The sequence below is a fragment of the Antechinus flavipes genome, chromosome 4 (assembly GCF_016432865.1).
Source record: "Antechinus flavipes isolate AdamAnt ecotype Samford, QLD, Australia chromosome 4, AdamAnt_v2, whole genome shotgun sequence".
NCBI lineage: Eukaryota > Metazoa > Chordata > Mammalia > Dasyuromorphia > Dasyuridae > Antechinus > Antechinus flavipes.
In genome coordinates this window covers 123,430,497-123,448,874 of record NC_067401.1, presented here as the reverse complement: position 1 = coordinate 123,448,874, position 18,378 = coordinate 123,430,497, and the positions used below count along the sequence as shown (strand labels likewise).

The 18,378-nt window shown below is 33.3% G+C and overlaps 1 protein-coding gene across 5 annotated transcripts in view; it reads left to right on the top strand.

Moving 5' to 3' along the window:
* Window positions 1–18,378, top strand: part of STXBP4 (syntaxin binding protein 4) — a 221,834-nt gene that overhangs the window by 99,977 nt on the left and 103,479 nt on the right. The gene's annotated exons all lie outside the window — the stretch shown is intronic.

Below are 18,378 nucleotides of genomic sequence, written 5' to 3'. Positions count from 1 at the left end.
AGGTTGATTGGTTCTGATGATTATTGTCTACCACTAAATATATTAAGGTCATTGTTTAATCTTGTGTGAACCATTTAATTTTGTGCTGTCTCATGAACAGATAAAGTGCCTTTATCCCTAAACTAGTTATCTCATAAATACTCTGGGTTACATGAGAGATCTGGCAAGAAAGAGCTGGATGAATCGATAACAACTAGAAAAACAACTCTACATACATTTTCTACTGATGATGAATCAGGATATGCATTGTTAAAGGCAATGCATGATTTTAATAGTACTTTTTCTTTTCCTTTCAACTTAAAAAAAAATCCCTTTAAAATTACAGGTTTACGATTTAGAGCAGTAAGGAATCCTTGAGATCATCTAATCCAATCCCCTCATTTTGTAGATTAGAAAAGAAACCTGCCTAAGAGTTACACCATTAATAAATTAGGAAGGCCACAATTTGAACCCCAGCCATTAAACTCCTTATTCAATCCTCCTTCCATTACATTATGCAATTGCGTGTATGTCCCATTTTAATCAGTGTATGCCTCATGGAATAGACTTTTGTTTCCCAGCCAATCTAATGAGATCAAATGTCAGGTTATATTTTAGTGAAGATCTTTGTTTTTAGGAAGCCCAAGTGTTGAATTTGATTTTATTCCTAGCAAATTAGGCTGGTGTGCAAGTTAATTTTGTGTCAGACTGGGTGATTTTCACTGAAAGAAGAATTGGAGATAACAATGGCCACTCTGTGATCTAAAACTTCTTCATCTTGGCAACTCACCACACTAGATACTCCATATTTTCTCTTATTTCAATATGGAACTCATTCCCTTGTGTTAAAAGGCTTACACTCAAGCTCATTAGTTTCAGAGCTAAAACAACACTCCTATAGCAATGCTTTCCCTTCTCAAATGAATCACTGATTTAGGAAACTACTGCACTTTGTTCTATTGGCATCCATGTAGACAGTTTATAAACTGTCTTTTGGTCCCAATTTTTATTTTAAAGCATGAATGCCATCGTGATTGTATTTGTAGAGTGCAGCCAATTTCCTAAGAGATTAGAGATATGGATATCGAGGTATCATGTACCCCAATGCTCTTATATTATAGAGGAAGAAATGGAGTTCCAGAAAAGTATGATGATTTTTCTGAAGTAACACCATTAGTAAGTTGCAAAGAGAAAACTTGACCCAATTCCTCTGACCCCAGATCCAATGCTTTTTCTACTACTCTGCACTGCAACATATAGTTAACTATTCCAACTACTCCCTGCCATTTGTTTGTTGTTGTTACTAAGTCCTGTCTGACTCTTTATGACCTCATTTGAGGTTTTCTTGGCAAAGTTACCAGAGTGATTTACCATTTCTTTCTATAGCTCATTTTACAGACAAAAAAACTGAGGCAAACAAGGTGAAGTGACATGCCCAAGGTCACACAGCTAGTAATATTTTATTCATTGTGCTGTAGTTTATAAAATTGTAACTTTTCCTTTTCTGTCTTTTTTTTTTTACTTTAAAGAATGCTTTATTCTTTTTCTTTCAATACAAATCAGCAAGCATTTAATAAGCACTTGTATTACAAGCACTGTACTAATTTTCTGGGAATACTGATGGAAATTGAAAGAAAAACTAGCTCCCAAGGAGCTTACATTCTAATGGGGAAAAAAATAATGCATATAAGGAAGCTGAAAAGTCAGTGAAGCAATGAAGTGGGCATGGTGGGGAGTCAGGAGTGTTGTCTGGAGAGAGAAGAAAGTCTGGCTAACTTGGACATTCTCCTTAAAGTAGAAGTTCTTAGAGCAACCAGAGGGAGCAGACCCAAAAGGTACTTCCAATATAAGAAATGTCCAGGGGTGGAGTGAACTGTCAGGCTGAAAAGATTTCTATAACATGGTAGAGAAGGACCAGAGATTCAGGAGTGTTGCTGTTTGTCTCTTTCTCTCTCTCTCTCTCTCTCTCTCTCTCTCTCTCTCTCTCTCTCTCTCTCTCTCTCTTTCTCTCTCTCTCTCTCTCTTCCTGTGTTCTGTTTCTTCTTTCCTTTGTCTCTTAATCTTCCAATTATCATCCCTCTCTCCCTTTGCTTTAAGAGTATTTTGTCCTATGTTGTGTGCACATTTCTTTACCCCCGTTTATCTGACTGCCTTACACAATCACTGGTCTATATACCACTTTCTAGACAAGATAACCATATAATCTACAGCAAGGCTATGTCAAGGTAACATCATCATTACCTAAATCAACATTTCCCAGTCTCTGCTCTGCAGCAGTTACTTAATATTCCATCTGAGGAGACTTAGAGTTCCATGAAAAAACAATGGCAATATCAGTCATGTTTTCTTCATGAGCATATTAAATGTGAAATTAAATATGTGTATTGGTATCAAGCATTACATGTAGAACTTGTTGAGTGTTTTGTTTTTTTAATGAAAAAAATTTCTTTTGCTACTAAATTGGCCCATACTACCCTGGGGATAAGCTATGCCCACAAATTCCCAATTTGTGAATTCCTTTAATTCATCAACAAGCCGAAAAGCATTCCATGGTTGAATTGGGTTAGGAAATGTTGACCTAGATAGATGCAGATCTGAACTTGTCACTTCCCTATTCAAAAATGTTCATAGCCTCCCTTCTAGGTAAAATATGAAATACTTATCTTGATGCTGAATGGTCTTCAAAATCCAGTTCTTGTTTACCTTTAAAAAAATTAATTGGATAAGGAACATAAAGTATGTATGCCTATCCATGCAATGCTTAGCATCATTTATTAACCAAATTCCAGAAATGTAAACTATTCCAAGTGACCATTTCATTTCACTTCTGAAATACTTGTGATCAATTCCATTCATGATATGCATCTCAGTTTATTTAACTACATGAACTGTTTTCCAATCTAGTGGAAAAAAAAATAAAGTTGTCCTGCAGGAAAGATACTTAAAAGGTTTGCCAGTCTCCCATGAAGTTAAGTGATAGCTACTTCATCCTCATGCCCAAATTTTGAGTATTTTAATTTTGTTAGAGGATTTTTTTTGTATTAGTTATCTTTTTATGTTACTAAAATTTGTGGTCTGTGTGCTTGGAGAAAATAGTTGAAAGAGTTGGTTTTCTTCTTTCTTTCCTTCTCAAAGTAATAGTGGCAATGATATACTTTTATTTAATTTTAAGAGCAAGTCAAGCTTAGTAAGTAAAGTGGCGTCAGGGAGACTAAGCAGATTTAAATCTCACTTCTGATATTTCTTAGATCTGTTCACACTGGACAAATCACTATCTTTTCTAACAAGTCCCTGTGACTTATCTGCTTTATATTTTGCTTAAGATTGTATTGTTTCCTAATCTTGAAGCACCTTTCAAATGTGGCTTAGCTTTGCAGGTTTTCCTGAGTTATACAGGGATGATCCTCCATAGGGAAAATGAAATACAGTATAGCATTAAGACAGAATATAGTGTAAATAATTGGCTCAGCCTTTCTAGTCTTAAATTTTAGATATGTGCTATGTATTTCTTCCTTTGAATAATTTTGAATATAGTGTTAAGCAAATAATTCATTTTTGCAGAAAAAAGAAATATAGTTATATTCTTTTTTCAACCACATTCAATGTGATCTGATAAGTATTAGATTTAGATTTACACAAATTTGAGTTTGAATCTCCTTTCTGACACTTAACTGTGTGACTACAGGCAAAGTCACAGACTGAGTCTGTTTTTTCATCTGTAAAATGGGGATAATAATGTCTGAAATACTAGCTTCTTAGTGTTAAACTCAGATGATGTAATCTACATCATCATTTTCAAATTTTGAAGTACTATATAAATATTAGCTGTTACTGTTATTTTGAAACCAGAATTTTATTAATTATTAATAGATATTTGTTAATTAGTAAATATTTTATTGATTGATTTATTTTTAATATTAAATCCCAAATTGAAAGTTGAATTAATTCACATTGATCCTGCTTAGCTAATAATGTCTGAATCTGCACCAATATTCTAACTCCTGAGTGGTAGATGTTCTTATAACCAATAGGGGGAAAAACATTTCTTAAAAATTTTCAACTTTTGGGGCAGCTAAATTCGCGCTGAAGTCAAGAGGACCTGAGTTAAAAGCTGTCCTCAAACACTTCCTGAGTGTGTGATCCTTGGCAAATCACTTAAACCAATTACCTCAGCAAAAATAACAATAATAATAATAACTTTTACCAAACTAATGAATATATTTTAAGGGATGAGCATTTACAAAAATTTGGCCTTGCTGATCAGTATTTGTGTGAGAAACACCCATTCAGCCTGGGAAAGTCTCTTGTAGAAATGCATGAGCTAGATGCACTTAACTATGTGGCTGTCCTTGATTGATGTCTAATGGTTGTCGCAATGAGATCGAAAATGGTTTCTCAGATTTTCTTTGATGTTCAAAGGCAGAAATATATTTTGCACCTTTTGGAGCCTCATGCAGCTGCGGGTGAAGAAGTTGACAGCTCGTGGGAGAGCTAATTAGAGCCAATTATAATTTGATTGACCTGCTTTGGCTCTGGAATACCTATCCAAGATTTCTTTTGCAAGATGGGGATTTAATTTCTTCATAGAAATCAAAGTAAAACTTTTGGTTCCTTGAATTTATGTATGTATATTTATGTATAATATGATAAAGAAAATTTGCCTCTGAGGAAGTCCTACACAATGCATTTAAATCTGTGATATATTTTCAAACAAATGCTATTAGTTCACATTACTTCATAGAGTATAGAATGCGTTTTTCTTTTCTTTTTTGATAGCATTCATTTTTAATGAATAAGTAACACAAAGTAGAAAATTACTAGTTCATTATTTTTTTTTGTTCTTAAAATTTTATAAGATTTTTGAATTCCACTTTTTCCCTTCCGCTCTCCCCAAGACAGAAAACAATCTGATAGAGGTTTCACATGTATAATAATATTAAACATATTTCTATACTAGTCAGGTTGTGAAAGAAGAATCAGAACAAAAGGAAAAACTATAAGAAAGAGGGGGAAAGGAAGTAAAAAAAAAAAATAAGCTGTGATCTTCTTCATTTAGATTCTTTTAGTTCATTTTCTGAATATGGATAGGATTTCTCATCATGAGTCTTTTGGTATTGCCTTGGATCATTGTGTTTTTGAGAAGAGCTAAGTCTCTCAAATTTGATAATCATACACAATTGCTGTTACTTTGTACAATCTTCCTTGCTTCTGCTCATTTCACTCAGCATCAGTTTGTGTAAATCTTTCAGGTTTTTCTGAAATCTGTCTGCTCATCCTTTCTTATAGAACAATAGTATTCCAATACATTCCTTTGTGACAATTTGTCACAGTTTGCTGAGCCATTCTGGAATTGATGGGTGCCCCCTCAATTTCCAATTCTTTGCCACCACAGAAAGAGCTGCTGTAAACATTTTTGTACATGTGGGTCCCTTTCTTTTTGTTAATGATCTCTTTAGATACAGACCTAGTAGCACTATTCCTATATAATGTTGGGTTTTTTGTTTTGGTTTTGGAGTGGTTTGTAGCAAAACACTTGAGGAGGGATAGGATAAAAGGAGAGAGAGAATAGAATAAATGGGGGCAAATACAATTAGCAATAGTAATTGTAAAAAGAATTTTGAAGCAAGTTTCTCGGATAAGGCTTCATTTCTCAAACAAACATAGAAAAAAGTGAGTCAAATTTATTAAAAAGAAATGTCATGCCTTAGTTGATAAATGATCAAAAGATATGATCTATGCTTAAAGGCCAATATATTCATGCATATCCTTTGATCCAACTATTTTACTACTAAGCACAAATCCCAAGAGAGATTTTTTTTTAAAGGGAAAAGGAGCTATATGTACAAAAATATTTATAACAGCTCTCTTCTCAGGGCAAATAATTCAAAATTGAGATGGCTATCTGATAGGGAATGGCTGAATAAATTATGGTATGTGATTTTGATGGAATGTTACTGTTCTATGGAAAATGATGAGCAGGATACTTTCAGAAAAAGACATGAACTCAAAGTAAAATATACTGTATACAAATAATAGCAATGTTCTGGGATAATCAGCTGTAAATGACTTTCCTATTCTCAGCTGTACAATGATCCATGACTACTCTGACGTACTTACTGATGAAAAATCCTATCCATACCCAGAGAAGGAACTGATTATTTCTGAATACAGATTAAAGCATATTCTCTCTCTCTCTCTCTCTCTCTCTCTCTCTCTCTCTCTCTCTCTCTCATTTTATCATTGTCTCTCTGTCTTTTTTTTTTTTTGAGGATTTTTTCCTTATGTTTTTTATGTTTCCTATATTTTCTTTCCCAACATGACTTTTATGGAAATGTTTTGCATAACTTCACATGTGATTTCTTAATGGGAGCTGGGGATGGAGATAAGGGGAAAAAATATGGAACTTAGAAGTTTTAAAAATAAATATTAAAAATTGTTTTAAATAATTATTTAATAATATATTAATATATAATATATATAGTTAATATATAATAATAAATAATTACATAAATAATGATAAGATTAAAAATAAAGAAAAATGAAAAGAAAAAAGAAATTGTAAATATGTTGCTAATTTTTTTACAAAAGGAATTTTTTTTTCCTATACTTTTGTAAGATAGGTTTTAGTCAAGGTGTGTGTTTGTTAGTCTAGATATACTTATATAAATTTATTGTTGTAAGTTATTTTCTATAAGCAAATTTCTAACGTTATATATAACGGGCAGTTGTTACTTGGTTGAGAGTGACCATGGTGTAGAGAAAGTTAGGGAAAACTCTGACTCTAGAAGAGACATGTCCAAAGTCACATAGCCATTACATTCAATTCACAGGCATAATTCATAGATGATAGATGAAAGGAACCTAAGATTTCATTTAGTCCAACCCTTCATACTTTTTACTGTAAATGTACTTTTTTTTTTTACTGCAAATAAACCATAGAATTTGTGAAGATCAAATAATCAATATTTATCTTTAAAGTTTACAATATGCTTGACATTAGACTATATCATTTGACCACCTTAAAATAACTTGTAGAGGTAGGTCTTATTATCACATCCATTTTACAGATGAAAAAACTGAGTGTCAGAGGCTGCTGCATCAAAAAGTAATATAATATTTACTTCTTTGAGTTTTCTACATTTTTTTTCATAACTCCAAATATTGGCTTAATTCTATTAATTAGCCCTAGGTGAGAGTTCACATTTATATCATCAAATCAAAAAGTAGACAAGCATTCATTAAACACTTGCTATGTGCCAGACAATGTGCTAATATTGTCATTTATGGTTATACCAAATCCCATGGAAAGGACTTTTTACTTCTGAATTCTGAATTTATTTTGGTTATTTTCTAATAAAGCCTGACATAGTAAATGCTTAATAAATGTTTGTTGAACAATTGTTTTATAAGTTTATGTCATTTGGGATGTTCTAAAAAGGAATATTCATTTGTCAGTCATTCAGATAAAATGAAGGCCTACTGCAATTCATAAATTAGATCCTAACAAAGAGATTTTTCCCAAGAATGTTTATTGCTGAATGGATAGCTTACAGTCTTGAATATATATATATATATATATATATATATATAATTAGTTATTACCATTTAATTTTCAAAAACAAATCAGTTATCCACTCCTTTTTTGAAACCAAATATTAATATAAACATCCTATTGAAATTTGACAAAGACTTTTCCTCTAAACAACTGGTTGTTTGTGTTATTATATGATGCTGCTTTGTCATGTAAAAACCCTGAAATCATAATTCTAGAATTACATAATGCTTGAGCTTGAAAGGACATTGGAGGTAGTTATCACCTCTAATCCACTCCTGTGACAAAAGTAGAAATTGAGGTCTGTAGGGTAAAGGAGATGTGCTCTAAAGGTCACATAGCAAATGTGTTAGTGGGATAGACAGTACAGATTATAGATATAAAAATACAAATAATAATACAAAGTAACACATACTCCCTGTCATATCCTCCCCCTTCCCCACCCGGAGAAGTCCTGTCATCTCGAGCTCAGTATATTATATCATGAAATTTTGAAAGGGCTATCCATTTTTTTCCCCCTCCGGGTTTTGTTGTTGTTGTTACTTTATTGTTAACCAGCACTTTGCTGGCCATTATCCTGCCCAGGTGGAAGAATATAGTGGCAGCTTTTCAGAAAGGAAGGTTGATATAAATTATGTTTCAAGAGCCTCCTGCCTCCTTAGCAACTTCAATTACTGCAGACCCAGAAAAGAAGGGTCTTTTCACCAAAGTTCTTGATACCTTCCAGTGATTCATTGTCAGAAATATAGTTTTATCAGCAGAAATGACACTGAATACAACATGACTAATATGGAAATGTTTTACATGATTTTACATACACACATATGCACACATTTAATATGTTAATTATTAACAAATGCAAATATATATTAACATTTATACATGTTCTGGAATAAAATTTCTTACTATTTTAGGGAGGGAAAAAGGGAGAAAATTTGGAGACCAAAAAATTTTTAAGTGATTGGAAGAAAATAAATATTATTTAAAGAAAAAAGGAAAGAAATAATACTGAAAAAATATCATCTGCTTTGCCACTTCCATCTAAGAAACACTGAACCTTCGCTCTGGATTATAGCTGAAACCTCCTATTTAGAATGTCTCTCCAATTAGAATATGAGCTTCTAAAGTACAGGTACTATCTTACTTTTTGTATCACTTTCTCCAGGACTTAGCAGAGTATTTTTGTACATAATTAAGTGCTAAATAAATGCTTTTTTATTCATTTATTCATTAATAGAAAAGCACTACAGTCAAGACATCTGTGTTCAAGGCCTGAATCTGCCATTGAGTGACCTAGGAAAATCACTTCTCTCTAGATGTTCCATCATCTCTAAAATAAAGGTCTTATTTCTGATTACTTGTGACATTGAGTAAAGCTAAAAAGTGGTGCAAAGCCAAATTACACCTTGAGAAGCAGGCTCTTTAGCTGAATATAGAGTTAAATTTAGGATAACTAATTTGATGACCTGTTGCAAGATAGCTTTTATTTAAAAAGTGGGAGGAAAAAAGTTAGAAGTATAAAGATTAGCTAGAAGATTTATTTGTCTAGTCATAAAAGGGATTATAATAGATATGGAAAGGGAGGAATTAATTTGTAAAGTATGAATAATAATCTGGTCTTGGTGCTTGTGTGAATACCAGAGGGAAGAAAAAGGAAAAAAAATTAACGTTTCATGAATTTATGGTGGTTGGGTTGATTTTTTTTTTCCCTCAAATCCAACTAGATTCAAGAGACTTATATTAATACCAACAAAAGCCTTTGCGATACTCCCTTGAATAGTACGTTATGCTTAGAGGCAACATCAATAAATCAAATCCCCCAACTTAAGGAAATAGTATAGAACTTGCTTTCAAACCTCTTCCCGTACACATCATTCCCCACCAGTTTCTACCACTAATTCCCCTTTACAAATACTGATGTGGCTAAGACATTTAAGGGTTGTTCATTGAATGGATGTAGGAAACTGATAAGAAAACTGTTCTGTAGTTTGGTAGCATATGCTGAACTCTACGGAGACATGAGTATCTTCTTTTTAATCAACTTTCTCTAGTCTAAAATGAACATTTTGAAGGATTTACTGATGAAAACCACTAAGGTTTGTGGTACAAATGTGCAGGACTAATTACAAATGTGTAACTGCAAAATTCACACCTTTTCCTTCTCCTTTAGGGAACTGTTATGCCTCAGAAGTTGAGAACAATGGGCACCATGCACATCTGGTTCCTACTGTGGACGAGGCTGGTGTGTCCATTATCTTGACAAGCAGCATCCCTCAAGTTGTTTTGTTTGTTTTAATATTTACAGACTCGAAGTTTTCAGAGCAAAAAGGAACCTTAAAAATAATGTAATCTAATGTTGTTGTTGTGCTGATAAGGATTCTTTTTTACTTATGTGGAGTGCCTTTTCTTTGGCTTTAGACATTTCAACACTCTGAGCTTTAGTAATTCTTTTGTAAAGGAGCTCCACCAAAGCTGTGTCCTCTATGCCCAAAGGGCAATAAAACTACATACACTTTGATCCAGCAGTCTTACTACTGGATCTGTATCCCAAAGAGATGATAAGAAAGGAGAAAAATAAGCAAAAATATTTGCAGCAGCTTTTTTTTATAGGAGCAACAACTAGAAACAGTGGATACCCATCAATTGGTGAATGACTGAATAAATTATGGTTTATTAATGTTGTGGAATATTATTGTTCTATAAGAAATGATGAGCAGGCTAATTTCAGAAAAGCCTGGAAAGACCTGTATTAACTTATGCTGAGTGAAGTAAGCAGAACTAGGGGAACATTGTACAGAGTTAACAACAAGATTATTTGATGATCAACTGTAATGGACTTGGCTCTTCACAACAATAAGGTGATTCAAAGCTATTCCAATAGACTTGGGATGGAAAATGCTATCTGCATCAAGAGAGGGAACTATGGAGACTGGATGTTGATTAAAGCATAATATTTTTACCTTCTGTTTTTTATTTTTTTTCTTTCTCATGGTTTTTTCCCCTTTTTGGTCTTATCTTTCTTGCACAACATTACAAATTTGGAAATATGTTTTTTTAAAATAGCACATATTTAACCTATATCAGATTGCTTGCTATCTTGAGGAGGGAGAAGGTGAGAGAGGGAGGAAAAAAATTTGGAATACAGAGTTTTACAAAAATGAATATTGAAAACTATCTCTGTATGTATTTGGAAAAATAAAATACTATTGAGAAAGAAAACAAAAAGATCTGTGTTCCTTCCCAGCTCTAAATCTATGATCCTACTATAACACATTTCATATGCAGTGTTTCCTAGATTAAACTAGGTTAGGTGAGTCTACTTCCTCTGACCTATTTATCCAGCCCTAATCTCTCTCTTTGGCTCTGGTCTCACATCACCAACTATCTATTGGCTATCTCAGATTAGATGTCCTTACACATTTTGAACTCTACGTGTCCAAGACCAAATTCATTATCTTTTTCCTTCACCCCTCTCCTCTTGTGAACTTTCCTTTTTCTGTCAAGGAGAACATCATCCTCCCAGTCACTCAGGATTGCAATCTGGATGTCATCCTCATGTCTTCACTCACTCCTACAGATCCATTCTCTTGCTAAGTCCTGTCATTTCTACCTTTGCAACATCTTTTGCATACATCCCCTTTTCTCTGCTTACACAGCTGTCACCCTGATGCAAGCTCTATCCTATCATGCTCAGACTATTGCAGTATTCTGTGGGTTGATTGAGCTGCCTCAATTATTTCCTTACCTCAATCCATCTTCCACTCAGTTGCTTGAAGTGATCTAATGAGCTATGTCACTTATCTACCCAGTAAAGTCCATTCACTCCCTGATATCTCCAAGATCATTTTTATTTTAATTTTCTGCCTTTTAAAGCTCTTTATAGCCTATCCCCATCCTACTTTTCCTGTCCTCTTACTCTTGATATCTCCACATAACCTGTGCTCCAGGGACATTGATATTCTTCAAATACAACGCTCCATCATCCATGCTTAAAATATTCTCCTTCTTTTCCACCTTCCTGGCTTCCCTATTATACTTCAAAACTTGAATTAAATCCCATCTTCTATAAATAACCTGGCCTCTTTCTGTGTTCCAATGCTTTCTCTCTGAGATTCCTCCCTCCCCCCAGATACCCTTTGTATATCTCATTTACACATAGCTGATTGCATGTTGTCCCGCCATTAGAATGTAAGCTTTGTGAAGGCGGGGACTATGTTTTTGTCTTTCTCTATATTCCTGATATTTGCTATAGAAAGAACTTAATAAATGCTTACTGACTCCCCAAGTACATTTTCCCCATTTTATTTTTTTCAATTATATGTAAAGACAATTTTTAATATTTAATTTTTTATAAAATTTTAAGTTCTAAATTTTCTTTCCTTCCCTAAGACAGAAGGCAATTTGACATAAAATATATGCGATCATATAAAATATATTTCCATACTTGATTAATAAAGAAATTGCTAAGTTGCATTGATAGAAGTTTCCTTATTCAAAAGAAATATCAGTTCCAGTTTAAAACAAACAAACAAACAAACAGCTCTTTGTTTAATTTTAAAGGAAATAGGAGCCTCTGATGCTTTTTGAGCAAAGCAACATACTGGGAACTATACTTTAGGAAGATTATTTTGGCTGTGGTAGGCAAGGCTGCTATTTTAGCACATGGGAACAATGATACACTAAGAGGTTTAAATGATTTGACCAAGAGCACTCACTGTTGTTGTTTAGTCATGTCTCACTCTCCATTACCCCATTTAGAATGTTCTTCACACACTAGAGTGGTTGGCCACTCATTACCTTCTCCAGGTCATTTTACATATGAGGAAACGGAGGCAAACAAGGTTAAATGATTTTAAGGATCACACAGCTAGTATGTCTCTGAGTCAGATTTAATTCAGTTATTTCTGACTTCCAACTCTTATTTATTTATTTATTTATTTTGTAATAACTTTTTATTGACAGAACCCATGCTAGGGTAATTTTTTACAACATTATCCCTTGCACTCACTTCTGTTCCAATTTTTCCCCTCCCTCCCTCCACCCCCTCCCCTAGAGGGCAAGCAGTCCTATAGACTTCCAAGTCTTGCATTCTATACATAGTGCTGCCTATCTACCCAGTGCATTTAAGAGTCAAAATATGAAATCTAGTTCTTTTTGCTCCTACATCCAGGCCATTTTTGACTATATCGTGTGGTTTTTTTGACATAAAAAATATATAGCCAGTGTACACCGCTTCACATCATAAAGCCATATTACACAGAAGTTATCCTAAAATTTTTGTTGGTCTAAATAATTTTTTCCTCGTTATTAACTCAGCTTTTCCATCCTATCTCTGAAATAAGCAAGTAGCAAGCTTTCATTTTACAAAAAGAGAAAACTGAGTCATGGAATGATTGATGTATTGTGACTTCACAGATTAGCAAAATTATAATAAATTCAAAGTCTATACTATCTTTTTAACTAGTAAACTTTTCTACTTAGTGCTTTTTTAAAATAGTGTTCGTATAGATTTTTTTTTTCTGCTCTCTGTCTTTTCATATAGAGTAGGTAAATGGTGCAATAAGCTGAAAATATGACCTGGATCAGAAAGACTCAAGTTCAAATTTATCCTCAGATACTTACTAATTATGTGATCCTGGAATAGTCATTTAACTCCTGCCTGCCTCTATTTCTCCAACTTTAAATTGGGGAACATAATGGTACCTCCCTCTCAGGGACCTCTCAGGGATATTGTGATAATCAAATGAGATAGTTTGTAAATCACCTTGTGAAATCTTAAGTGCGATGTAAATGAATTAAACTGTATTTTAATATAGAAAAAGACGTGTAGTATTAGTGCTTTTCTAAATCAAACACATACTGTCATCTTTTATTCATGGTCTCTTCCCAGAGTCATTGTTTCCATGTAGCAATCTTTTAATTGGCCATTTGGTGGGAATTGGACTAGAACTTTGCTAAGGGGTTACATTTGCCAAGCTGACATTTATGCATCTACCAAATAGTATCAATTTATTCTGCTTGAAAAACTCTGATTCTTTTTTCTCTCCAACTACTTTTTACAGGATATTAAACTTCTAGCTACATTTAATCTATAACTAATATTCTTTAAGGAAACATAAAAATTTCTTTTTTAAAAGGAAATGAGAATTGTATAGCATTATTGTGTCTTTGTTGTTTTCAGTTTTATTATTTCCTCTTTTTTATACTTCAGTTATTTTCTGATGTTCACCCCTTCCTAGAACCCCCTCTTGTAACAGAAAAATAGTAAAATAAAGCTAGCTTACAAAATTACTGTGTCATACAGCAGCATTATGCTCATGTACGCTCAAATATATGCAAAAATAAAACAGTATTTTTCCTCACCTCTTATCTTCCAAGATAAGAATGGCTATGGCTGAGTTCAGCTGCATTGTAGTGTTATTCATGTTTACATTATTGTAGTCATCATGTTTTTTATTTCTTCTGTTCTACTTCACTATGCATCAGTTTGTTAAATCTTCCCATATCTTTCCTAATCTCTCCTGTTTACCATCTCTTAGTGCACAATTGTATTCCATTATATTTATATACAACAATTTGCTTAGCCATTGCTTACTTAATGAATACCCATCATGTTTCTCATGTTTTGGAATACAAAAAGTGTTACTGACAATAAATAAAATATATATGCCTTTGATAATATTTTTCAATATCATCAAATGGGATAATATTTGTTAAGTACCTGGCACAGTGTCTGGTACATAAAAGATGTTTTAAAAATGTTTTTTCCTTCCCCCTTTGAAATCTATTAGGTATATACCCAATAGTAAAATTGCCTGATAAGAAAAGTTTAACAATTTCTTACATAATTCCAAATTATTTTTCACAGAGGTTATATCAGTTTTCTCCTTTACCAACAGTGTAACAGTGTGCACAGACCCTCTACCATTAACTTTCTATTATCAAATATTATCACTTTCACAATATTATCTGAGACTAAACTTATTATTTTCATTTGCATTTCTCATTATTAGTAATTGGGATCTTATTTTTCATGTATTAATGGTTTACATTTGTTAATGGTTTACATTTCTTGTTTTGAAAATTATTTCTTGGATTACATTAGTTTGAAGGAAAATATCAAATCAGTAACCATTTTAATCATAAAATATTCCATATTCTTTCCCCCTTCAAATTCCATAAATATTTGCAATCCAGTTATATAGAAACTAGGAGTAGGTGTACCATAGGATTAGAACACCATTAAAAGATATTGAATATATTACATTATCTAGTCCTAAATTCTAACAAGCATAAATAGAACAGAACAAGACTGATATTACCATCTAGAAACATTTGTTTAATATTTACTGCCTTAGGAGTTAATACACTATTGCTTCTTACTAGCATAGCTTATCCTACCCAGCTGACCACTGCCAGATGAACCTTCTCCAAATACTATTGTGCATTAGTCATTATCCCCCAAATCCACAATGGGTAGAAGTTTGTCTTCATCTATACAACAAAGTTCCCTCATTCTAGTACTCAAAATTCTTCACAGCCTGACTTCACCCATCTCTCCAACCTTATCTCCCAACATTTTTATATGTGAACTGCCCAATTTGGTCTGCAATGCTCTATTCAACATTCCCATATTAATTAACTAATTAATTGACTTCTGCCTCTCTAACTTTGTACAGACTCTTTCTCCTACTTGGAATTCCCCATGCCTTCCTCTTCATTTATCTAAGCTTCCTCTTTCTTTAAAGATAATCTCAAATCAGGGGCAGTTAGGTGGTACAGTGAATAGAACACCAGCCCTGAAGTCAGAAGGACCTGAGTTCAAATTTGACCTCAGAACTTAACACTTCCTGGCTGTGTGACCCTGGGCAAGTCACTTAACCCCAATTGCCTCAGCCAAAAAAAAAAAAAAAAAAAATCTCAAATCTTATCTCTTTCATGAAATCTTTCTCAATTCCCTAGTCTTTGGTGAGCCCTTCCTACCATGAATCCTAGAATACTTACTGTATATACTACCTGCTTTGGTATTTAATATTTGCTGGCTTCTTTTATGATTTATATCTTTGTCTTATTTCTTCAGCTAAATTACAACCTCTTTAAAGATAGAGATCATGTCATACCTCCTTATGTCCCTAGAATCTAGCATAGTTTTCTAACTATACTCAGAACTTGATAAATATTCATGGATGATAATGTAATTCTATTGGAAGCTAACTTATAAGGATTTGTTTACCAGTGCTTCTTTAATTTCTTGTTGCTTTTATTTTATGCTGGAAAACGTGTGGTAACTTATTTGGAATTACAAGTTGCTATTATTCAGTCATTTCAATTGTGACCAACTCTTTGTGACCCCATTTGCAATTTTTTTGGCAAAAAAAAGGAACAATTTGCCATTTCCTTATCCACCTCATTTTACAGATAAAAAAACTGAGGCAAACAGTTAAATGATTTATCTAGAGTCACTCTATTCAATGTGCCACCTAGATGCCCTTTGCTGTTATAAGATTTGGTATCAAATTCTAACTCCTCTACATAATATCTATGGGATGCTGGACATCACTTTATTTCTCTTGATTTCAGTGTCCTCGTGTATAAAATTAAAGTTTGGAATAAGCAAACCAAAAGATCCATTTAGCACTGTATCTTATGATATAATAACTCTCAAAAAAATGAAGATAGGTAGAAAAGACTTACGTTAAAAATGTAAATATAGATATACAGCCCTCATGTGTACTTTATCCCACCTTCTCCAACTGAATCCCCACTTATCATGTCAGTCTCTAATTTTCACTTTTTCCCTATCTCCCATTTTCTTCCTTACCACATTCAAAAATGACCAAATCTCTTCTTTTCCTTAAGAGAAAAAAAATTTCATTAAGCCCTACCATTCCTTTAAGGTTTTGTTTTTTTCCCTTTCCTCCCTTTCTCAGCCAAATTGCTAGGGGAGAAAGCTGTATAAAGTCAACAAATCTATAAATATTTATTAAGCACTTACTCTGTGTTAGCAATTCTGCTAAGCACTAGAGATAAGGAGCTTACAGTCTAATGGGGGAGACAGCATGCAAACAACAATGTGCAAACAAGATATGAATGAGATAAATTGAAAATGATCAACAGATATACTAGCTTTAAGAGGAATCTGAAAAGTTCTCATTTTTGTTGTTCAATATTTTTATTTTTCCCAGTTACATGGAGATCAATTGTTTTACATTTGTTTTTAAAACTTCGAGTGCCAGATTCTCTACCTTCCTCCCCATTATTGAGAAGGCATGTGTGAAATTATATTAAAAATGTTCATTAAAAGTCCTGTTATGAAAGAAAACATAGATCTCCACCCCCCCAAAAAAAATAACCCTCAAGAAAAAAATTTTAAAAGGAGTATTTGCTTCAATCTGTATTCAAACACAATCAGTTCTTTCATCATAAATCCTTCAAAGTAGTCTCGGATCACTATATTTCTGAAAATAGTAAAGTCATTCACAACAAATCATCCCACAACATTGCTTTTACTTTATACATAGTACATTTTACTTTCCTTGAGTTTATGGAGGACTTTCCAGGTTTTTCTGAGACCATCCTGCTCATCATTTCCCTTAGAGCACTAATATTGCCCTATAATGGCATACCACAATTTATTCAGCCGTTACCCAATTGATGGGCATCCCCTCAATTTCCAAATCTTTGCCCTGAGTAAAGAGCAGTTATAATTATTCTTGAAAAGTCCTCTTGTAGAAGATGGGAATTTAGCTAAGACTTGAAGAAAGTCAGGAAAGTCTCAAGGTGAAGAGAATTCCAATTTTGAAGGACAACCCATGAAGATTCCCAAAGTCAGGAAATGGAATGTCTTGTGTGAGGAAGGACATTCATTGCTTCTCCTTTCTGTCCTCTTACAAGTAACCATTGTGATCTGGTTTGACTTCTTTACTGAAATTGCTATCTCCAAAATTATTAAGATCTCTTATTTGCCAAATTTGATGGTCTTTTCTCAACTTGACACTGTTGACTATTATCTTCTCTATACTCTCTTCTCTAGGTGCTATATGACCTTTTTTTTTTTTTTTTTTTTTTTTTTTTTTTTTTTTTTTGCAATAGCATCATCAGACATATCCCATCTAACCAGGAGTGTGTCCTCAGAGACTCTTCTATATCTCTATTTTATTTTGGTGACTTCATCATGTCTATGGGCTTATCATGTCTATTCAGATGACTCTCAGATATGTATCTTAAGCCAGAACCTTTTTACATTAGTCCTGCACCATCTGTGGAACATTTCAAAGTAGATGTCCCAGACTTCTCACACTCACCATGTACAAAATAGAACTTGTTAGCCTTTCCTGCAAACTTCCTCTATATTAGACTTCCCTATTTCTGTTGAAAGTACCACCATTCTTCCAGTCTCCAAGTTGATAACTTTACTAATGTCCTCTACTTATCACTTTCCATCATCCCACATAACCCATTAGTTGCCAAATTTTCTATGTATAAATAAGTTAATAATGGCTCTCATACATGTTCGCTTATCACTATTCACAGTCATGATCTTATTTTAGTTCTTTATTACCTCTTTCCTCAACTCTTGCTGTGGCCTCCTACTTGGTTTCCCTGCTTCTCCAACCCCTCCTTCAGACAACTACCAAAGTATTTATTTTATTTCTTTATAGTTGTATGCCCACATCTAGCACAGCATCTGCCATGTACTAGGAGATTAATAAAAATTTTTTTTTAATTTTTAAAATTTTGTCTTTATAACCCCAGAATCTATCATAATACCTTAATTGATGCTTATAATTGTTTTGTGAATAGAGTTAAAAAGCAGATAATTCAGTTTCATAAAGAAGAGTATGTTC